Genomic DNA, 24,223 nt, shown 5'->3' with positions numbered 1-24,223 from the left:
AATATACCCCGTACTCATCATCCGACGGCAACTAGTAGGTGCCGGTCACTGTGGCGATAATATACTCGTGTTGTAATAAATGTCCGTCTCACTGCTCTCAAAAATCAAGGTGAATGAAATAATGTATGCACAATGGAGATCTGCTCTATCAGTAAAATGGAATAGATCATTGTTCACACCTTTAGGACAATTTGTGGATCATTTCCTACAAAAATTTGTTCAGTCATGGCGCAGTTATGTCAAACATATTACGCATTTTTTTAATCTTTTGAACAATGTGGCTGAACAATTTTTACCTTTGTGGCTATTGTGTACTATAGGTGTCACAGCACTTTACACATCAATACCATTAAAGGAAGGCATTGAAGCGTGTGAATGGACACTTCTTCAGTTACCAGAATTATCAACTAACAAAGTGTTCATTCTTGAACTTCTGAAATTTTGTCTCCAGCACAGTTACTTTCAGTGGCAAGACGAGTATTATTTATAAATCAGCGGCACCAGCATGGGTTTTTCTGGGGCCCCTGTTTATGCCAATACTTTCATGTCTAAGTTTGAACATGATCATATCTTCAACAACAGTCAATGGAGTACTAATCTGGCTTTCTACGTACGGTTCATTGATGATGTTTTTTTTCATTTGGACGAATTCACGAGCATTACTTGAATCCAACATCAATGAATTGAATGTCAAGAATGCCCGCATTAAATTTACACACAATATTAGTGTGGATTCAGTGCCATTTCTGGATGTATTAATCACCAAAAATAGCAATTCTTCGACCTCAGTCTACTCCAAGCCTACAGATAGGAATAATTTATTGAAGTATTCCAGTTTCCACCCGCCTTCTTTGTTACGGAACTTGCCTTTCTCTCAGGCGTTACGTACCAAAAGAATAACATCAGATCCCAACCTTTTAGATGAGGCATTGTTGCAACAAAGCACTAAATTCAGAGCCCGTGGTTATCCGGATCATGTATTACAAGCAGCAGTGGTTAAAACGCAACAAAGAGATCGTATAGAATTGCTATCACCCAAACCGGTTATGACCCAGAACAGACAAGTATTTGTATCCAAATATTCCACCAATTCGTCAAACATCAGTAGAATTATCAAATTGAGGTGGGAATTACTTCAACATGAACCGGATTTCAATGGTTTATTCTCTGAACCACCACTTTTTGCATACACACGCAGTAGGAATATCAAAGATTGCTAAAAAGACCACCATCAGTTAACACGGTACCCTTCACGGGTATGCGCAAATGCCACAACTGCATCAACTGCAACAATGTGATGAGTGGGAACGTCATCAATCACCCACATTCCGGTAAACCTATTTCACTCAAATACAATGGAGATTGCAATAGCACCAATGTTATTTACACCATTAAATGTCCCTGCGGACTTCTGTACGTAGGTAAAACTTCACGCAAAATTAAAATGTGCCTCTCCGAACATAAAAGTTCCATCCGGACAAAAAGTCTCAAGTCAAACTTGGCTACGCACTGGTTACAATATCACCACACCAATGCTCAATTGAAGTTCATGATTTTAGAAAATTGTTCCATCTAGACTAGGCACTGACACTCTAAAGGTTTTAGCTCAAAGGGAAGTTTGGTGGACAAAATTCCTTCACACACTGGTACCAGCAGGGCTCAATGACAAATTGCAAATGCTATGTTATATTTTAATTAAGTAGTCTGTAAGTACTGTCCTTTCCATTCATCTATCAACCATCAGTTCATCTACGATTTAAATTTTTGTCTCTCGCTGGCAATTTTTTCTATGGGCACACTTTTTTCCAGGAGTCATTCTTGATCATTCACTCTGTGGTTTATATCTTTGCATGTTTTTCTATTCATCTTTATTGACAAGCATTATTCATTGGAGCACCACATACCTTTTTAGAACATTAGGAAAGACCGTTGTTGATATACCAATTCCTTCAGTATGTTCAGCAGTAATCATCATTTTACAGTCAGCGACAACAAATATCTAATCTCTCCAGTTCATTTTACTTCCCACATTCATTTACAATTTTTTTTGTCAGTGTTTCCGTCTCAACCACGTATCCTTCATCTAGTCCGTTTTACTGATAGAGCGGATCTCCATTGTGCATACATTATTTCATTTACCTTGATTTTTGAGAGCAGTGAGACGGACATTTATTACAGCACAAGTATATTATCGCCACAGTGACCGGCACCTACTAGTTGCCGTCGGATGATGAGTACGGGGTATGTTTCAGGTTATCCATTTCTTCACGGAGTTACATGAATTAAGGAATTGCGCCAGTCTTTTTCACTATCTATAGCTAGCATACACGGGGTGACGTCAGACGCGATGCAGCCACACTTCTTTTTAAACAACAGTGTACGCGGACCTTCGCCGCCATTCTACAACAAGTGCATTCGCACCACCTTGCCGCTCAGGTTTGACGAGATTTCTCTACTTATTTGATGTAAAAGGGACGCTCTGTGCCGTTAATATTAGTGTTAGCATTTTGCGAGCGACAACCAGTAAGGTTCAGCGACCGCTGAGTCAATAACCATCTTTCCCGTGTCGTTTCTTTCCGATCCAGGTTTTACCGCAGTCAGCCGTTTTTGTACAAACATATGGGTATGGTTGGCACAGTATTATTAGTGCCATTTTTGCCTTTCGAATGAGTTAGAATTCTGGTGTTTATCCACATCACAGTCTGACAAGAGGTACAGTGCCAGGAGGATGTGATTTTCTGAGATACTCACATTTCTAAGGTTGTTGAACAGCGAGTTCAGTTTGTGTTTCTTATATTTTAGCAGACTAGTTAAAGTTGCTGTACTTTACTCAGAGGTGTGCGGGCGATAGCTCTCTATACTGAAAGGATATACACTCAGCATCCAGTTTACAGATTACTGCGATTTCAGTAAGGACCATGAACTTAGTACCCAATCCTTTTCCTCATGTTTTCTCTATTTTTTCTTTGTTTCTTCTTTCTTCTTCCGTGTTCTCCTCATTTGAGCACATCACTGGTCACCAAAAAATAGGGTGCGTGTTCTTTGGGTGATTGGCTTCTGCTTTTCTCTTTTCCACGCAGAATGACGACACCACACAGTCGAAATAATTTTCAACTTCATTCACTATTGTTGATTCTTGTCTGGTTACAGGACATTTACAGGTGTGTTCTTACCACTCTGGTCATGCACGTTGTATCTACGGATTAAGTGTATTCTTGCTTTCAATATTACATACAATGAATATGTGCAAATGTTCTTTTGTTTTATCCCTTTAACACACAGGCCCCTGAAGAAGGGATCGTTGAGAATCCCGAAATGCATTGGGCAAAAAACAACTACTACAATCGCCGTTAATTTCATTGTTTTAAGTTCTATGCTGATGCTCTTTTAAGAAAAATTGACATTGATAATTTACATGTTCATCTGGAACTGCATTACTAAGTTTCGTATCAAATGAACAATTTTTGATTTTGATGATCGATAAAGCTCAACAATTAAAGGAGCATATTTCATGTTACAAGAAATGCCATTGTTTGTTTAATTTTTGTCCAAGTAATGATTATGTTAATTATTAAGTGTACATGGTGAAACAGTCTGTAGTTTCCTTATTGCTGTGCATCCAGTATACAGGTGCATTAGCACCTGCTTTTCAATCACGTTGTTTCAGGTTGGCTACCTTTCCCGGTTTGCACGCACTATGTGTTTTTAGATAGCATATGTAGATAAAAGAGTATTTCGAATTTACAGTTGACAAGTCTACTAATGAGTGCGCTTACTTTTACTGATTTCCGATCCCACATCTTTACCACACAGAAATGTGAGTAACGTCTGGGACCAAAAACGCAGGTGCCCCCCTTGCAAAAATAGGTTGTTATTTCATAGATAGGGGGGCTATCTAGAAAAAACTACTAAACCCAGGCATTTCTGAAAACTAGACACCCAGAGGAGTCCAGGAATGTGTGGCTTGTGTGGATCCCCCAACATTTTCTTGCCCTGAATCCCCTGCAAACCTCAAATTCAGCTAAAAAGTCACCTTTTCCTCACATTTCTGTCTGGGAACATTGTGGATTTCCTACCACCCTGCGTTCCCCTAGGTTCTCACTAAAAATTATACCTCACTCGTGTGGGTGCACAAAGCAGTGTCAGCCTAAAAACGTATGGAAAAATAACTGCCCTTCCGGACCCACTATGGTTCCTCCTCAGTTTTTCATTTTTTAAGTTTTTAGGTTTTCTGCTCAGGGCACCTACACAAGTTATTTCAGGAGACTGCGGGAAATGCTGGGTGGTGAGAAGTTGGTGCTGGTGCAATGATCCAACAAATTTTCCACACCGAAATGTGGCGTCATCGATTTTAGATACAGAGGATTTGAATGGTGGTAATAAAGAATTTATCATGGCTTGTATTTCCATGGTCCTGAAGAACAATGTGTTTTTGTTTAAGGATGAGCTCTCTCACCAAATCAAAGGGACTAGTATGAGGGCCACCTGTGCCCCCAGTCTAGCGTGCCTATATGTGAGTGAATTTGAACGCACCCATATTTACAATGAATTGGCACCCTATTATGAGAATGTTTCTCACTGGCACCGATTCATAGATTAAATCATTTTTATATGGAACGGTGTTAGTGAAAAATTACTCAATTTCTTGGAATGGTTAAACTTAGGGGATGAGAATCTGAGATTCATAGCACATTGAAGTAACACTAGTTTCAATTTTTTGGACATTAGTATCAAAGATGTGGAAGGCTTTTAGAAGTGGAGCTTTTTACCAAGCCCACAGATAAGAATACGCTCCTACAATATGGAAGTAATCACCTGAAGGCGCAAAAGGACAACATTACCTTCGGGGAATTCTTGCGGCTTCGTCGTAATTGTACCGCCCTTAATGACTTCTACCATCTGTAAGACCTGGGGTCTCCAGGCCCTATGGGGCGGTAACGTGACACGAGCGGTCGGGCCACCAGAGGACTGTGTGTAAAGCAACCATACAACCCGCACCTCACATGCGACGAGGGACACACACAATAAGTGACGCCACACTGTAGGAGTTATGTAAATACTCAAGTTTATCCAAGTAGATCACGTTAGATGCAGTTCATGAGGTAGCAGTACATTTCATAAGCTGATAATACAGTAGCTAGCGATGTACATATCAGTCAGGAGCTATAAAGGCTGTTTGTACCACATATGCAATTCATGAAATAACAGTACTGCCTGGGGCACAACTACCACTCACGTAGCTGTACACGCGCGTTGGGTGCGCTAACCGGTGACGACCTCAGAACGGGGCACCTAGCATGGAGAACTACTCGTAATCTCTGGCACATAGCACTGTAATGGGGAATATAAATAACAGAGCGCTACTCGTAATCAATAGCGTTCAACACTTCAATATGGCACAGGAATAATCGCGCGCTACTCGGAATCAATAGCACGTAACACTTCAACATGGCATATGAATCACAGAGCGCTATTCGGAATCACTAGCACGTAACACTTCAGCATGGCATGTAAAAACAAAGCGCCACTCGTAATCAATGACTCTCAGTATTTTGGAGCGGAGCATATAACATGAAGCGCCACTCGTAATCAATGACTCTCAGTACTTTGGAGCGGAGCATATAACATGAAGCGTAACTCGTAATCAATGACTCTCAGTACTTTGGAGCGGAGCATATAACATAAAGCGCCACGGGACTTGAGGAGCAGTCTCCGGGCTCCGGTGCAGTTCGTCGGGCACCGCGCTTCAGTACCGCTCGAGGGGGGCACACGGAAAGGATCCCTCGGTGGGGTCTCTTCCGTCGCGAAGTCAGGGGGGGGAATCCCATGGAGAGGAAACCCGGCTAAGGGTGCGGTGTGGCTCCCAACCCGCAGGGGGCGCACCGGGGGCGATCTCAGCCTCCGGGCTTACCTCGGTCTCGGCTTCAGCAGGCGTCCGCTCCCACGATGATGGGGGAACTCGGCCCCGGCCTCGCACACCTCCTCCCGCAGCTGCGACGGCAGCGACGGGGCCCCGGGCTTCTCCGCGGGCCTCGTGACACGGCAGGGCACTTCTCCAGGCCTCCAGGCCACGGCGGTGAGCGCGCTGGCTTTGTCATCACCGGGGGGGGGGCTTAAATTAAGGATGGGGTTCTGTGCTCAGCGGAGCACGCTGCCGGGGGTCCCAGACCAGGGCAGGGAGCGCAGGGATCACAGCGCTAATTCCTGGTCGATCCCCGGTGGTTCTCCAGTCAGCTTTGCATCAGGGTTCAGGGGTCAGTCTGGACACGCAGTCTCAGTGCTTGGTGGATAGGTTTTAGAGTTCAGTCTGGACACGCAGTCTCAGTGCTTGGTGGATAGGTTTAAGAGTTCAGTCTGGACACGCAGTCTCAGTATTCAGTCTTGGTTCTCAGCTGTTAGATGAAGTCTTATTGGCGCAGATGTATCTGGCGCCCTTAAGGGGTTCAGTTACAGGGGGGTTAGGAATGGAGAGGGCAACTAGATCCTTCCTAGTCAGGCTGGGCAGAGAGTCTCTGGGTCCACCTACTGCTGGGCAAGATCAGTGGGTTTCACAGGGTCCCTCACTCACTTAAGAGGCAGCACCTAGATCCTGTCACTCTCAGAGGCATAAGTCCCTGGCTAGGCCCTACCGCCTACACTCCTGGCGGATTCTTCCAGCTCTGCTTCACCCCAATGGCCAACTCACCACAAAAGTTTCCCTCCCTCTCTTAAGTAGCCCTAGGTCAGGTGACCTCTAGCCAAGGCGGCAAAAGAAAAACCACACCTCCCTTCTAGAAGGTTCCAGCACATTCCAGGAGCTTCCCCACTCTACCTATGGGACAAAAAGGCGGGCTGGAGTCGCAACATTGTTGTGGGGTTCCAGCCAGCTCCTGGCAGCTAGGGTGCTACTATGAAAGACCACTCTGCAGTAGCAGGGGCCTGTGGCAGCCATCTTGGGAGAAGGGAGCACCTGCACCTTAACACTGATTGGCAATGAAAAGGCGCCCGGAGACCTAGTCCAACATAAAAATGAGGGTGGAAAAAATGAGGCACGATCAAAAATGGAAGGGGAGACCACCCTAGGGCTGACGGGTCCAACACCATCACTCTGAGATTCTGGAGAAAAAACTGAAAGATAGAGGTTACACAAAAAAATTGATTAAACAATCATTTAATAGAGTGCGGTTCAATGATCGGGACCATCTCCTAGGTACTTCTAAAAATAAAAAGAAAGATCCAAACACGTCTAGAATTGTGTTTGTTTCCCAATTTTCAGAAAGAAGCAACAATATTAAGAACATCAGAAACAGGAACTGGAAATTTTTAAACAATGGATTACCCAGCCTAATACCGAAACCTCTGTTCTCCTTTAGAAGGAATACAAATATACGAAATTGCCTGGTTAGAACCTATAATAGCTGTGATCATGAAAGAGGTTCCACTGTAACAAGAAGTAAAGCGGTAGGGAATTTTAGGTGCGGTACATGCTCCATTTGTCCGCAATGCATGGAAGTTAGAAACTTGGAGTTCAATGGTAAAATGTTAAAGTCCAATACCCTCAACAATTGTCGAAGTAAGAATGTCATCTACCTGCTTGTCTGCCCATGTGGCTTCGGCTACGTGGGAGAGACAGGCAGGGAATTGAGGGTCAGGCTGTTGGAGCACAAATCAGCATTGAGAAATAAAAAAGAAAATGCGCCTCTAACTGAAGACTTCCACAAGATGAACCACGACTGTGATCAGTTTAGTTGGCTCATCCTTGAAAAAATTAGCAGAAGCCGAAGAGGTGGTAATTTAGAAGCGAGAAGAAACATGAACAATGGTTCATGTGCTTTTTAGGGACAATAGATAAGGGATTGAACACCAGAGAGGAATGGATGAGACTAATCATGGAATAAGTAGGTACTAACTATTTCTCAGGCAGCGGTAGCATGGTACATCGCAAATATCTAAAGAAGAAAATAGGTTGCGTTAGTTAGATGCTAGCTGTAACAAAAGAATATTTGAGTCATAAAAAGCTTTACTTATGTGCCAAATTATTTAGTCAATATAATTTTTCAGGATATATATCTCCCCTCAAGCTAGTTGGAAGGGGGCCTTAGTCTACCATCCCCCTGGAACTTTAGCCAATTTTTCTCTACAATTGTTTGAATTATTAGCCCCTCATGTGACCGCATGTAGTAACTTTCTACTTTTAGGAGATTTTAACATCCATAGCGAATGTCTCTCCAATCCAGATGCACAGACCTTCTTGGCAGACCTATCTCTTTTGGGCCTATCCAAGCTTAATGAAGGCCTGACTCACACAGCGGGTCATACTTTAGACATCATCTTTTCCAATTCTTCCAGGATCCAGTGTGAACCCCCTCAACAACTTACCTGGTCCCATCATTCAGTTATCGAATTCCTTATTCAGGATCCAATAGAACCTAAAAAACCTAAATCAGTCACATTTCATACTCTCAAGCAGTGGCAGAAAGTCTCCTTGGAGAGTTTTCAAACCTCCTTTTCAAGGCCTCAAAATTCTGTATTGGATAATATAGAGGAAGCTTTGGCTGAATATAACTCTGCTGTCTCAATGGCCATTGATCTCATTGCACCTTTAAAATCTTTCCCGAGTTATCCTAAACGCCCACAGGCAGTTTGGTTCTCGACTCAGTGCGAGTCCTAAAACAACTTTGTAGGAAATATGAGAAAATCTGGCGTGCTTCCCATGATGAGAAGGACAGAGAGCGTTTTTTTACCACTCTGTCCAGCTACCATAAGAATAAATAAACAGCACAGAAAACCCATATAGCATCGCAATCAGCCCATGCCTGTAATTCCCCTAAAACTTTGCATCAAATTCTTCAGTCATTCATTAGCCCCAAGGCATGTGAAAGCCTGGAGGCTCCTTCCCAATTGCTGTGTAATGATATTGCTCTTTATTTTTCGCAAAAAATAGAGCTTATCTATGAAAAAATCACCTCGGTAGGAAATCAGTTGCAGATCCCAATGGCTTTTGACCAATTGAATCCTATAAATCCTCAGCTGTTAGAGCACTTTCCCACACTTGCATTAGCAGAGGTCGAACTACTGATTTACAAGATAAAATCAGGATCCCCTTCTGACCTTATTCCAGCTAAGGTTATCCCTTCCCTGGCTAAACATCTGTCTCCCTCTATGCAATCTCTTATTAATCTCTCCCTAAAAGAAGGCCATGTACCGTTGGAATGGAAAGTTGCACAGGTTAGACCGATCCGCAAGAACACTAAAGTCCCGTGGACGGATCTTTCCAACCTTCGCCCTATCTCGCGCTTTCCGTTTCTGAGCAAATTAATGGAGAAACATGTCAACACTCATCTCTCCAGCCATGTCGAACTTACGGGCTGCTTAGATCCCTCCCAGTCTGGCTTTAGGCCCAAATAAAGCACCGAATCAGCAATACTAGTGGTCACGGATAACATCAGGATGACCCTAGACAAGGGCCACTCTATGATTTTGGTGCTGTTGGACCTATCTGCAGCATTCGACACAGTTTCACACAGCATTTTGCTCAGAAGACTAAAAGAGATCGGACTAAGGAAATCAGCCTTACAGTGGATGGCGAGCTTTCTATCCGCTCGCTCACAGATTGTCAATTTAGGCCCGTATCGTTCGGGCTCCTACAGAACTGTCCAAGGGAGTTCCACAGGGCTCATGTTTGAGCCCTACATTGTTTAACATCTGTATTGCTCCCTTGGCCAATCTTCTGAGGATGCATGGGTTTATCCCCATATCCTATGCCGACAACACTCAGTTGCTCTTTCCATTCGACAAATGTACCTCTTCTGTGCAGTTGGCCTTCTCTACCGGTATGAGAGCTATCTCCCACTGGATGAAGAATAATTTCCTCCAGTGTAATGTGGAAAAAACAGAGATTATGCTTTTCGGACAGGCCCCTTTCCTATGGACACCAGAATGGTGGCCGATTGACCTAGGCCCCCATCCTACTCCCAAGCTTACAGTCAAAAACCTGGGTATCTGCCTGGATCAAGCCCTTATCCTAAAGGAGCATGCTGCTCAAACAGCAGGTTCCTGTTTCCAAATAATAGGCCTGCTCCGTCGAGTCTTCCCTTTGCTCCCGGACTCTAGCGGGAAAACTTTAGTCCAGGTGCTTGTGCTAAGCCATCTGGACTAATGTAATGGCTTGCTGATTGTAGAAAGGTGGAATCTGACTATATGGTTGCTCCCACTTTTTTACTGGAGTTTTTGACTAGTCTGGCTGGGATCCTGCTATCCAGGACCCCACCCTATCTGCTTTCTCCCTTAAACGACTTGGTGCGCATATTAGATGCACTAGTGATTGGATACTATGGTACCTTATGAGCCCCTAGTATATGGTACCTTAGGTACCTAGGGCATAGGTACTTCACAGGCCTACCAGGGGCTGCAGCATGTATTATGCCACCCCTGGGAAGCATTCGCAATCTGACACCACAAGCCTGCTCTTGCAGCCTGTGTGAGGTAGTGTTAGCACTCCTCACTGAGATATAGGTTTCTATATCTCACCATACACACACATATACACCTATCAGCCACCCCTATGGCAGGCCCTATCAATCCTGAGGGCATGGTGCTTGGTTTACAATGTGAGGGGGTGCCTCTGCCTGAGCAGGGCCCCTTTGCAGCTACCAGAGTCTATTCTCTATGGCTGTTTGTGGATGCGGTTAAACCATATACTCTTAAGTGCATTAAAATGCTAACTTTGGTATGACTGCATCAAAACATGTCGTGTTTGGTGTCAAACAACTTGGAATCATACCCAGACATCAGTCCATGATGTGGCAGCATGATCCCACCCTTCTAGAGGGGACGACATGTAAAATGATAGAAATCCTATAGAGCCCTGGCATCACACAATAGATGCCACCAGCACAGACACTGGGCTGCCCTCCTGCTGCTGACTGAAACTCGCAGTGGAGGAAGCCCAACAAAAGGCATCCTGTCACAGAGAGGTGTCACCACCTTCCAGACAGGATTTAGTGTATTGGGGCTGGGTGGGTGCACTCCTAGAGTGCTTTGAAGTCCTGCACTGGGGGAGCAGTAGGCTCCTCTGTGCATATGCCAGCTCAAACCGGTTCAGGGGCTACCTGCCCCTGCTCTGGTGCGAAACTGGACAAAGGGAAGTGGGTGTAACCACCCCCTCCCCTGACCCTCCTAAAGGAGTGGTCATAGAGCTAGTCCCTCCCCTATCTTCCCTATAAGATAGCAAACTTTGCCATTGCAAATCAGATAACCCTGGAAGACGCTCTACAAAGAAGAATCCTGGCCCTTCGATGTTCCACTACCTTTGGAAGACAGAAGAATCTCCCTTGGAGTCAAGGAGTGACCCCTGCTTGGCAGGCACCAAAAACCTTAATCAACGGTTGCAAACTTTCCCGCTCCCGCCGGAGTTCGAAGTCCCTGCTGCCCCGGAAGTGGATTTCCTGACTTCTCGACAGCCATTGTGAGTCCCCAGCAAAGCTGTGGTGAGTGGACCCCACGAGTGACGAGGAACTGCAATACCCGGGGACCATGCACTATTGTCGAGTGCAAACTCTTCACGACGTCCTACGGATTTGTGCATTGGACCATTTGTGACCCAAGCCTCCAGCAGGTTTTGCAGCGAAAATTAGAGGCCTACCACGTCCCGAGTGACCGTGGGCTCCTGTGAAGCATTTCCTGAAGAGGCGTCTTCGCGATCACTTGCTCGTTGGCTTGTGGGTCCCCTGAAGACTTTCTCATCAACTAAAAGGACTCCCCTGGTTGCTCCAGGTCTGCCCTCACTTACCCTTGCTGGGTGAGTCCCTCAAACCTTGCTGGTCTGCACCATCGACTTTCTTCAGTCTACACAAGACTTGCAGTTGCCAAGGCTTGTTGGCTCCAATCCAGTTGCCGACATGGCCATCAGCTGCAGACGTCATGGGACACTCTGAATCCAGCTGCTGGTCATCGTCGATCCCTCCTGGACCTCGTGAGCGAAGAGTCAAAACACCATCGACGACCTGAAATCACCCGACATCCGTGGTCAGCCATCTTCCTGGCCACCGGTCACTGGCAAGTGACTTTGAACACTGTCCCTTCAATTTTCAGGTCAACTCCATCTTGAATCCACCTTTGAATTCCACCGAACACTTCTTCAGTCGACGCAAGCAGCATGTCTTCTTTGGTCTCCATAGAAAACAGCGACGCGACCCGACATCAAAAGACACCTATGCACCCGGCTTCCCTGGGTGAGGTAACTCGTGCACTCGGGTGCCCTAGTGTGTGTTGGCCCTTGAAGTACTTACCTTGTAAGTGGCTTGCTTGTAGACTTCCTCGAAGTACCCTAGAACTTTAAAAATCCAACCGCGACTTGCACCATTATAATCAATAGGGAACCCGCGGCCGTGTTCACACACTGCACGCGTCTCCCGTGAGCCTATTACTTACCTGCTAACACTGCAGTAGTGAAGCCCCAGCGATTCCCCATGCCCTAGGCCTTGTCATTTTGCAAGTCGACATTCTTATACCATTTTTTAGTATATGGTCTGGTACGCCCCTACGGCTCCAGCCATATTTGTGCTTAATTTATTGTGAAACGTTGACATTTGAATGTGTACCTGGCTTCTAATCTCATAAAGAGATTAGTAGAGTGTGTCTAGTAATAAATACATATATATTTGATATATATACCTGTGTGGTGTCCTTTCATTTGGTAATTCAAGAGATTATAAGGTAAAACAAGCTGCTTTACATTCCTCTGAGACTTAGCCTGGAGGCTGCTCTCCACAGCTACCACTAGGATAGCTTTCTTTAAAAGGTTGTCTTAAACCTATCTCCCATAAGAGTCGAATTGGACTGGTGCAAGGTGGCCACTATAACTAGTGACCAGCATATGCCAAGCCAACTTCTCACATTGATCTCCGCCAATGATGCCTCACTCAGCAGACTACAGGTAGTCCAGAACACAGCGGCGCGATTGGTCCTCAATGTTCCCTCCAGGACCCCTTCCCACCCTCTTCCTATGAAGTTGCACTGGCTCCCTATCTGCCAACGGGTCAGATTTAAAATCTGTTGCACCATCCATAAATCACAGCTTAATCTGGGTCCCTCTTACCTCTCGGAGAAATTCACGCCATATGTACCTTCTAGATCTCTCCGCTCGAGTGCCAAACATCTTCTTGTGGTGCCTCGAGTAAGAAAGGCTAGATTAGGAGGAAGAGCTTTTTCCCGTTTTAGCCCACGATACTGGAATGAGCTTCCCATGATTTTGAGACAATGCACTGATCACCTACAATTTAGGAAACTGCTCAAGACCACTCTTTTCTGCGCTTGATTCTGCTATAGCTGCAACACACCCTCATGGCCCGTTCTAAAGCGCAGAGATACCCCTTTGGAGGTCGATTCAAGCGCTATATAATAAATAAATAAATAAATAAATAAATAAATATACGGTCCTCGGTCCACCAGTTGCAAAATTTGACATAATAAGAAATCATATTCTCTTTGGAATTGAAATGGATCGAGAAGGTAGGTGTGCTAGGTATGGAGGCACCTATATTTTAATATATCTATTCTTTTCGTGAATTGGTTATTTCGACTGGGGCATTGTTTATAACATATTGCCGTGGCAACCCGGGCGCTGATATGCTGGTGGCTCGCTATGTTGTTATTTGCGGGTGATTCTAGTTCCGGGATAGTGTGGGTAGCAACATTGAGAAATAACAAACCTTGACTAAGACTTCCGGTTCATGTTAGGCAGAGCACAACACGTGAGGTTGATGCCTGTGATGATGAGAGTGGTTTCAGGTGAGGCTCATTTAGCAACGGATATTTAAATGTGGCGGATCAGATTCGTTTTCGACCACACGCAGGTAGTGAAATGAGATTTGATGGTGGAATCCATATTGCGCATTGCGGGTAAGGCGAGAGACGCAGTAGTGAGTTGGGCACACAGGTGTCAAGCAGTAATAGACTTATGGCACCCCGTTTAGTTTTATAACAGGAAAATTCCCTTTTTGTGTTTCAGGACAGCTAAATATCACAGAGTTGCATTAAGCGCTCAATAATTTGAAGCTGGTCTTTTTCAGCATAACATCCGTGTATTAGCACCGATCTATTGACGATGGGCACAGCGTTTTTTTTTTGGATCAATATATACCTAAATATGAGGTAAGAACGGGTAGGGGCTTATCATCTATTACGTACAAAACCCTCTTTCTCTCTCATTTCACAAATTAATTTTAGCTTTTTCCCCCTTTCACTCCATAGATTATATTCTGACTGAAAGATAAGCCTTGTAAGGGACCCTTCTATGTAGAGCCTCCAATTAATCTTATAATGGAGTAACCCTCAGCAGGTATGCACATTTTCTCAAATTACATTTTTGGAGCCTGACCCCTTGGCGTGTGAGAATCAGGTTAATCCTAAAAGTGATGGTTTTTCCAGATTCCTGTAAAGATACTCTAACAATCAAGATCCCTGATTAATTGGATCCCCATTGAGGCAGCGGCCAACAAGCTGTGGGCAAATAGTGGTGTACTAAGGTAGTTAATGTATCAAAGTGTGATATATATAAATTATTGATAATCTCTTAAAACCGTTATTTAGAAATATTGATAAAGGTGTTGTCTATTAGTTCCTCCTCTCGGGCCCTGGTATTTTTGAAGAATCATCTTCCACTACCACACAGCCCATGTGATATGCAGAAAAAGATTTTTTTTTTTTTTTACAAAACAAATGGGTGTCAAACTGTTATAGTAGATTGTTCTGTTTTGATAAACAATTGTAGTAAAAGTGTTTGATTTTATAATGAAGTGGCATATGTTCAATAGTGCAATAAACACAAGTAATATACAGAGTATGTATGATAGAACTATCTTCTAATATAAAGAAGTCCTGATACATATCAATGCATTTGTTTTTGACAGGATTAAAGCTGACATTATTTAAGAGAGAATTATATTTTGATGTCTTGATAAAGATGGAACTATAATAGTAAACGCATCGACGCAGTCCCCACACGATCCATATCAGTGGCTGGATCCATAGATACCTAAGTCAGGCCGGTTCGGGACCCAGCTACAACATTGTGTAAATGGATATGTACTTGTAAATGACAAAGTATATTGTCTATTGTGGATTTTTCTCTCTTTTTTTATGGTTGTGTTGTATTGCATTTTGTAGTGCTCTCACTAAAATTCTCTTTCAATTCATTATTGTGACACCTTGTATGTAACAAAACAATCTTTTTAATTGAGTCATTTTTAATCGTCATTTTAATTGTGATCTTTGTGGGTTTTGCGATATGAATTAAAAAAAATATTTTTTGATAAAATGTAAATCTTTTTAGTTCTTTCATGTATTTTGTTGATTTGTCTATTACATGGGCTGTATGTTAAGTAATTTCACTGTGGGTATTTATCAATAGGAGACTTTTTATCTACATGTTTATATAGCGACCAGAGAAAATAGCTTTTTAACCTCTTCAGTGCCCCGCCCTTTCCCCGCCCTGTGCCGGGCATTGAATTAGCGGGTGGGGTTCATGACGAGATAGTCTCGTCATGGAGCGCGGTTGCGCTGTGCCCATGACGAGACTATCTCGTCATGGGCACTAAAGGGGCTAACCACATCAGAGAAGGGCAGGATAAATGGGCCCGGAAACATCTGGAAAGGTCACAGTCCCCACATACGGTGAACCTGACAGCACTCGGCTGGTATTCCTTCGCTGGCCCTGGGGTTGATGACCGACTGGCCAGCTGACATCCAAGGGGAAACACGTAGTGGTGGTACGGCGATGGTCAGGAATAAGGTGCTACACCACTGCAAAAGAACAGACTTGACAAATACACAGTGCCAATGGCCACGCAGAGAGAAGTCTCCCCATGGGAAAGGGCGAAGGGGGTCGCCCCGCGCCACATGAAGTGAAACCCACTCTGAGTAAGATTATGGCAGCAATTAAAGACCTGCTTGGGACACTGGAACCCAAAATTGACACTGTGGCAATTGACCTGAATCTCGTAAGAGCAGATGTCAGAGGTATTGCAGAGTGATTTAAAATGACAGAGTCCCAGATAAACGGCCTCTAATTTAAAACTAAGCACCTGGAGGAGCAAGTACAAACCCTCTATAAGGAAATTGTGGGCCTTGCAGCAAATTTGGCTGACCAAGAAGGAAGGTCAAGACGCAAAATTATTAGATTTGTTGGTGTGCTGGAAGGTATGGAGGGCCCGAGTGTTGATCTGTTCCTGGAGGACTTGATTCTAAAGAAACTGTGTCTTAAGAGGCTCTCCAAATTTTTTGCAATACGACGTGCACATAAAGTGCCAGCATCCCGTCCAAAACCAGGTGGCCCGCCGCTGACAATTATAGCAAGAATATTCAACTACAGGGACCGGGATGAGATCCTTCGGAGGGTGCGTACATTTTTCAGACCTCAAAATTGATAATGTTGTTATAAGACTCTTTCCTGACTTCATGTTGCAAGTTCAAGAGCAGAGGCAAAGCTTCGATACAGTGAAAAGAGCCCTCCGGGACAAAGACATTAAATATATGAGGCTCTACCCAGCTAGACTAAAGATAATAAGCGAAGGCAAAACATGGTTTTTGACACCCTAGAAGCGGCCTGGGAGTGGGTGGAGGGTTGGAGGCCTGTCCATCGGCAGGGATCAGGTAATAGAGGCCCGGAGAGTTGAGCGATACAGGGCTGCTCAAGATGAGGTGCGACGTGAGCATAACCAGCCGCTGACGGAGGATCCGGAGTAGATCGACTCTGTGCCCATCATTACAGAAGGGTAACACCGCACTGATATCTCAAAGTATGGTACTGGTCACTCTGTTAACAAATCAGTATCAGCTCTACAGATGGGGGCTTGGATGGGGTGGTAACCCCAGAATAGAAAATTTTAAGTAAGGCTGCCTGCTGCACATAACTTTTAGGAGTAATAACAATGTTGATAGAATAAGGAAGAAATCTTGGGCTGGCGACTGGCCCTCTTCTACAGTTAAGAGTGCCAAAGTTTATGTTGGGCGACAGGCACTCTGCAGGTTGGTGGGGTGGGCAAGTTGCAGCTCATTAAACAGGGTAGCAGGGAGGGGGGTTGGAGGTGGAATCTCAGTGGCGTTTGTTCATTTAATGTTATGCTCGTATTGTTAAAGCATCATACTGATATGGAGGATTTGTGGGTAGAGGGGTCACCAGGTCGGCCCCCATACTCAGGGTAGGAAAGCTGGAGCAATTTCGCCACATGCACAGAGTGGTGCAACACAGACACTCCTCAAAAAGGAATTGCTCACACACACAATATGAAACTTCACATATGGTCGTGGAATGTAAATGGGTTAGGCCACAGGATTAAGTGTACCCTGGCGTTGCAGCATATTCGACGGTGGGCACCCAATGTTGTGTTACTCCAGGAGACACATCTTAGAGTGACCAGTTATAAAGCCCTAGTTCGGTTGGATACACCTTGCTAGCTCACTCAGGGTTCACGTTGGACTCACAAGGGGTAGGCATACTCCTCAAGAAATCAATCCCCTCACACCGCACTGCACTTGGACCAATCCGCAGGGTAGATTTGTGGCTGTGACTGGCACATTGGGGGGGTGAGACTCTAAATCTATGCTCTCTTTACATCCCACCCAGACTTCAAGCGGGAACTCTACCAGATTTGGGTGCCACCCTTCTGGCCTAACCAACAGGCACACTAATACTGGGGGGGATGTAAACGATGTAATGGAAGCACCTTGGACAAATTAAGTGAGGTGGGTCCGACGGGAGACGAGGACCATTTGCATCCTTTACAGTAGTTAAAGGGCTGACGGACATCTGGCGGCAGCATAACCCAGCAACCAGGCAGTACAGGTACTTCTCGTCGGCACATAACTTCTACACCTGGCTTGACTACATCTTGACACATACGTTCTCTGATAAGACGGAATGATTTATGCAAGGGGCATCTCGGACCACTCGCTGGTGGGAGTACACTTCCAGGGCCCCCAAACGTGCATGCCACAGATCCCTAGAGTAGATGTTTGGAGTATCCAAGAGAGGGAAATAAAAAAGGAAATTAGGGAGGCCTCTACCCAATATTTTGAGGACAATTAAGGCACAGTCGATTTTCACTGCACACTCTGGGAGGCGTGTAAAGCAGTGTTACGAGGTCAAGTACTGGTCCTTATAGGGGGAAATGAAAGGAGGGGAAATTAGCAATTGAGGATCTTGAACACAACATCCTAGTGCTAGAGCAACGGGTGGGGCAGTAAGTATCAAGTGCATTGTATCATAAGCTGAAGCTAAAACAAGATGCGTTCCACGCCTTAGCGGAAAACAGAGTGCGTGTATATGCCCAGGCAGTGCAACACCGGATTTATGATGTGGGCGATAAATCTGGAAAGCTCCTAGCCTGGCTGGAGCACCGAGACAGGGAGAAAACATGGGTACTGGAAATTACAGATGATGGCTGGGCAACCTACACTGGGAACTTGGCGATAGCAGAGGCCTTCGCCTCATACTACGAGACACTATATGCCTTCTCGGACCCAGCATCAGTGCTAGACAGCACAGAGATCCTCGGGTCCCTAGACCTGCAGACATTAACTCAGGACAACATGGAGGAACTTGACTTGGACTTAACGGAGGAAGAAGTAGCAAGAGGCAATACGAGGATTGCAGTCAGATAAAGGGGCGGGACCAAACCGACTCCCCCCTGAATTGTTTAAAATAGGTGCAACTGGAGTTACAAAACCGATCCTGGCCATATTTCTAAAAGCCCAAGAGGAAGGAAAATTACCAAGGGATCAGAGACTTGCCACAATAGTCCCAAAACGGGGAAACCCCCCCACTCGGTGTAGTTCATATTGCCTAATATCCTTCCTGAATGTGGAACCCAAAGTACTCGCCAAAATACTAGCAATGCGACTGAGGGGAGTTATTACAAAAATAATCCATCCGGACCAATCAGGGTTTATGCTACACTGCAGCACCCAGCTCAATCTCCGACGATTATATGGGGTACTGAGCCAACCAGAGCCTCCGTTTACAGATAGCGAAGCGCTGATGGCTCTGGATGCAGCAATGGTGTTTGATAGCATCCAATGGAAATACATATTCACTGTGCTGCCCAGGATGGGCTTTCGGTCAAAATTTTGTAATTGGGTTTAGGTCTTATATCAGGAACCGCTGGTTCAGGTACGAGTAAACAGTACCACCTCCCGAACATTCCAGATTGGAAGGGGGATGTGTCAAGGCTGTCCCCTCTCACCCTTAATCTTTGCACTAATACTAGAGCACCTAGCGGCATGAATACGAGGAGACTAGTTGATCCGGGGGACCCTGATGCTTGGGGGCTAGGAAGAGCATATTTCTTTATACGCGGATGATATCCTGCTTTATGTCACCCACCCATACCACTCTGTGAGCAGGCTGCTACAAATCTTTGGGGTATTTGGAAACCACTCTGGATACAGGATTAACTGGCCTAAGTCATTGGTCTTTCCATTATCGGGGGGGACCTCCGGCTCCCATCAGACTGTGAGGCCCCGATGGTGGAGGAAGGGTTTATGTATTTGGGAATCCGTATCACTGGAGACCCGCAGAAATGTTTTAAACTGAGCCTCGACCTGCAGGGAAGAGCCGCGCACTATAAAATGATGTCCCTCCCACGCCTCTCTACGTCTGGTAGAACACGCTGTTCAGAGTACCGCCAGAGGTGTTCCGTAAGATGGTGCACAAGGTGCGGATCCTAGTGTGGCAGGAAGTGGCCCCCAGAATAGCCCTACGGAAACTGCAGAGGGGGGTATACGGTGGTGGCCTGGGAATCCCTGATGCTCGACTATACTATTGGGAAGCGCAGATAGTAGTAATCAATGATGGGGTGTATTTAGATCAGCAGGAGCTGGCCTATATCGTGGACAGACATGCGATGGGTTTGGGAAATTACGAGCAGATCCTGTATCAGAAGAAGGGAGAAACTAACCACCTGGAGCATACGCAGTTGGTAGTGAGGGCATGGCGGGAGGCCAACCACTATCTTGGATGTGGTAAGAAACTGACAGGAAGGACCCCCCTGTGGCACAGTGACACTCTGAATGAGATTAGAGGGCTAAGGGGCTTTCAGCAATGGGAGACACTGGGAATTGAGCACCCACTACAGCACTTAATATATGAAGTAGATTGATTATAATAAAGCATTTGCCGGTTTTCTACATATACGGAGGAATAGTGATTTTATCTAGATAGAACTAGCAAACTATAAGTAATAAGATACACCATATGAGTAGTAGTAAGTTCAGTAGCGGTGTTTACTAAATATATCACTTGGTACAACTGGATGTGTGGGCTCAAGATTGATTTATGGGTGCTGGTTTAATATTGTTAAATATATAGAAAGTGCACACTAGAGGTACATTTGGAATACTAATCTTTAAATGCAGTAACTAACATGTAATTTAAGATAGCACAACATACTAGAATGTGTAAGTCTCAACAACTAGCCACCGGGGTTCGATTCTGACTAGGGGATGTGTCAAGAAATATGTTCTATGCATAGATGTTTTTTTTTTCCCCTATAAGATCAAGACTATTTCTATAGTAAAGGTTTCTAATTATCTCTTTTTTGTCAAAAAAATTCACTATTTGCCTGTCTTGGGCTAAATATTTAAAGTGTTTTAGTTAACAACATACTACCGTGCAGAAATCACAGGAATATAACCCGCTTCGAAAACTAAATTCATTGGATAAGAAAGATAGCACAACACTTAAGAATACGAAGGTGACAATGATTAGGCACCGGGGGTTCGATCCTGACCTGGGGATATTTTATACCATAATAATAATTTGTATTTTGCGAATCATGACATTTCTTTAAACTGTATTCCGTTTGTCCAAATTTTAACATATACTAATGCGACAGCTTAATGTTTGAAACATTCAATCAACAATTTAATCAAACCGCGAATAAAACGATTCTTTTTTATGGCAAAAAACATTAATTACCTTTCCCGCCAACATCAGCTGAAATAGACTAATTCGGGGCAGAGTATATAAAGCGGAAGTAGGCAACAATGCACTATCCGCTCTACTCGCAGGAGAAACGGTCGGATGGACGCCGATATGCCTAGCGGTAAGGAGATTGCCTAAGTATTAAGATACTCAATCCTGCTAGAAACAAAGTAGAATTGCTCACTTTATTTGCGGTTTGATTTTTTGTCTAAGAATATGGATAGGTATTTCGCTATCCATTGGGACACTCGTTATTGGTTCTAAGGAGATTGCCTAAGTACTAGGATACTCAATCGTGCTAGAAATAAGTAGAATTGCTCACTTTATTTGCTGTTTGATTTTTTGTCTAAGAATATGGATAGGTATTTCGCTATCCATTGGGACACTCGTTATTGGTTCTAAATGACTAAGGAGTACACAAATCATTGTTTGAAAAAGACTATCTATGCACCCGATCTTTAACTTTAAAAAAACAGTAATTTCTATTGCGCTAGATAATATGAGGTACTCACAAATTAACCAGAATATTGGGGTCATGAATAGAAAACTTTTGATTTGAATAACAAATATTTAGTAAACACTTAGGGCCATGTTTTCTTGCTTTTCTGATTATTTTAGATCTTATCAAGGAGCGCTAGACTAAGGATTTATCCCCCCAGCCCCCCCCATCCCCCCAGCGCCTTGAGACCCTACGGGTATGTAGCGCGCTTTATAAGTGTCACTGATTGATTGATTGAACAGACATATACTTTGAAGTTTCGTTTTGCATTCAGCAATATATTTGCAATAACTACCAAGGTGAAAAGATATTCTAAATACTATTAGTGAAAACTCTTAAAAAGTAAAAACAATAAGGTTATGTTGTTTTAGGAACCTATAACTACCAAGGAGATTCAACAACTCCACGGAAGATATTCTTTAAGATATATCTCAAGAATTGGGATTAGCTATTGAATAGAGGTAAAAAATGCTCCAGCAATAATAAGAACTGTGATTTTAATTTTTAAGCCAATAGTGTGTACAAATAGAAGGGGTACATTAATTATTCTAGCTATTATAACAATGCAACCCCTCCCCCCTCTATGTGGGCAATGAGTGATTAATTTGAATAATGTATAACGATAGAGTTCAAGAAAATGGTAAAACCATTGTTGTTAATGAAATGAAGTAAAGGATGTTGTCTTTCTTGTTTAATATGCTGATAGATGTATTTATTTACATTGGCTGTGAGGAGACAAAATCTGGATAACAATATAATACTTATATGTGTAGCGATATTAAGTTGTTATATTTTTTTCTTTGATTCTAAAGTGTATTAATTTTGTTTATGTGACAGCCCTGAAGAAGCACAGTGTGCGTGAAACATGTGTTGGCATTTCTGTGTTATTAAGAAAAAGAGAATATATATTACATGTTATATATGCATGTTTGTATTATTTAATATATGTAACATTATTTTCTACATATTTTAAAAAAATCTATATTTTGTACATCAATATTTTTTACAACTGTTTTTTCTATATTTTTATACTTACCATATAAATATAGGATGTCAATATTTTTGACATCGATATTTGTGGCTCGATATTTGGTTGAGGTTATTTTGGGCGTTGATATTCTATCAGTGAACCGTCATGGAGTCTGGCGGCGAGAGTGCGGTGGGAGACGGTGTCGAAAGCTGCGTAGAGGTCGAGTAGGATCAGGATTGCGGTGTGGCCTTGGTCGAGGAGGGTGCGAATGTCGTCTGTGGCGGCAATCAGGGCAGACTCGCTGCTGTGGTTGATGCGGAATCCGGATTGGGAGGGGTCGAGGATGGAGTTCTCTTCGATGAATTTCGTTAGTTGGACGTTGAGGCTCTTCTTTGTGACGTTGGCTGCGAAGGGGAGGAGGGAGATGGGTCAGTAGTTCTTGAGGTCCAAAGGATCTGCCAACGTTTTTTTGAGAAGGTGCTTGACTTCTGTGCGTTTCCGGTCGTTGGGAAAAGTTCCAGTTTTAAAGGAGGTGTTGATGGTGTCATAGTTCTGGTGCGATGGAGGCGGTTGGTCTGTGGAAGATGTGTGGAGGGCAGGGGTCCGTGGGTGCTCCTGAGTGGATGACTTTCATGGTTGATTCACTGGCCTCTGTGGTGGCTGGGGTCTAGGCGGAGATGGTGGGTTGACTGGCGTAGCTGGGAGAGTGTGTGGTTGCGCAGTGCAGTGTTGGTTCGTTAAAGATGTCGTAGAGGGACTTGATTTTCAGATGGAAGAAGGTGCTGAGTTTTTGCAGAGGTCCTGGGAGGGGGTGATGTCCGTTGCTTTGCTGAGTGGTTTAGTGAATTCTTGGATGATGCTTGTTGGACCTGGCCCTTTTGACAGGTTCACCCCCAAACTTTTTGCATTTATCCTGGCCTTTTTCCCTATGTAGTGTTAGTAGTTTTAGGCCTATAGGCACTTTTAGCACTGTGTCTCAGTGTAAATTGTGTGCGCTCTGTGTTACATGTAGTGAGACTGTCCTGCCCTCCCATAGGAATGCATGGGGGATATGTGTGCCCGTGGTAGTTCCTGAGGTGAGAGGAGTGCAGGGGCGAGTTTGGTATGTGCGAACTCATGGGAATAAATGCTGCGCAATGGTGTGCGCAGATTTATGGTGACTGGTGGGGAAGTGCCACTTCTAGAAGTTGGCATGTCAGTGTGCTGTGTGATGTGAATTGCCTGTCTGGCTTGTGATTGACAGGAGCTGAGAGGGATGGGGAATTCCAGGAGCCAGGGTGAGTCTGCCCGGTGGTGAATGGAGAGATCTGCATGTAGATGGGAGGGAGGAGTTACACCTGGGACCTGAATGGGGCTGGGCCTTCCCTTCACAATGCTGGCTCCACCTCCTGTGGTGCGTCTGATGTCCCTGGCCTGTGAATACAGAGGGGAGCTGAGCAAAACAAAGTACTCCTGAACCAGTTGTATCTGGTTTGCCCCTTGCCCTACAGTTGCAGAACAAAGGAAAATGCTGTATAAAAGAAGGGGCTGTGACCCCATGAAAATGTTCTTGTTCGAGGACTCGAATCTGCCAGGGGCGTGCTGCTGCTGGGGCCCAGGGGAAGGCTTTCCTCCCTGGGCTATGCCCTGCCCCTGGATACCTTGTTTGGGACCCTCTTTGCTTTTCTTGACGCCAGAGGACTTGCTCTTCCAAAGACCAGACTTTGTTCTTTTGCCCCTAGCGCCTGGGAGCGCTTTGTCTTGGTGTCGTGATGCCTGCAGTGGCGGGTGCCCACCCTGATTATTTTTATAT

At 44.5% G+C, this 24,223-nt stretch overlaps 1 long non-coding RNA gene across 2 annotated transcripts; it reads left to right on the top strand.

Annotated features, from left to right (window-relative positions):
* Nucleotides 1–13,731: 13,731 nt before the first annotated feature.
* LOC146856678 (uncharacterized) lies at nt 13,732–15,254 on the top strand. Of its 2 annotated transcripts, XR_014979488.1 has the most exons (5): nt 13,732–13,881; nt 13,991–14,133; nt 14,233–14,320; nt 14,410–14,507; nt 14,892–15,254. It is a non-coding gene; the product is annotated as an uncharacterized LOC146856678 (long non-coding RNA). The 2 variants fall into 2 exon arrangements; XR_014979487.1 differs by lacking the exon at nt 14,410–14,507.
* The last annotated feature ends 8,969 nt before the right edge of the window (nt 15,255–24,223 follow it).

Source organism: Triturus cristatus, chromosome 3_2 (genome assembly GCF_964204655.1).
Source record: "Triturus cristatus chromosome 3_2, aTriCri1.1, whole genome shotgun sequence".
Taxonomy (NCBI): domain Eukaryota; kingdom Metazoa; phylum Chordata; class Amphibia; order Caudata; family Salamandridae; genus Triturus; species Triturus cristatus.
This window is presented reverse-complemented; position numbering and strand designations above follow the sequence as displayed.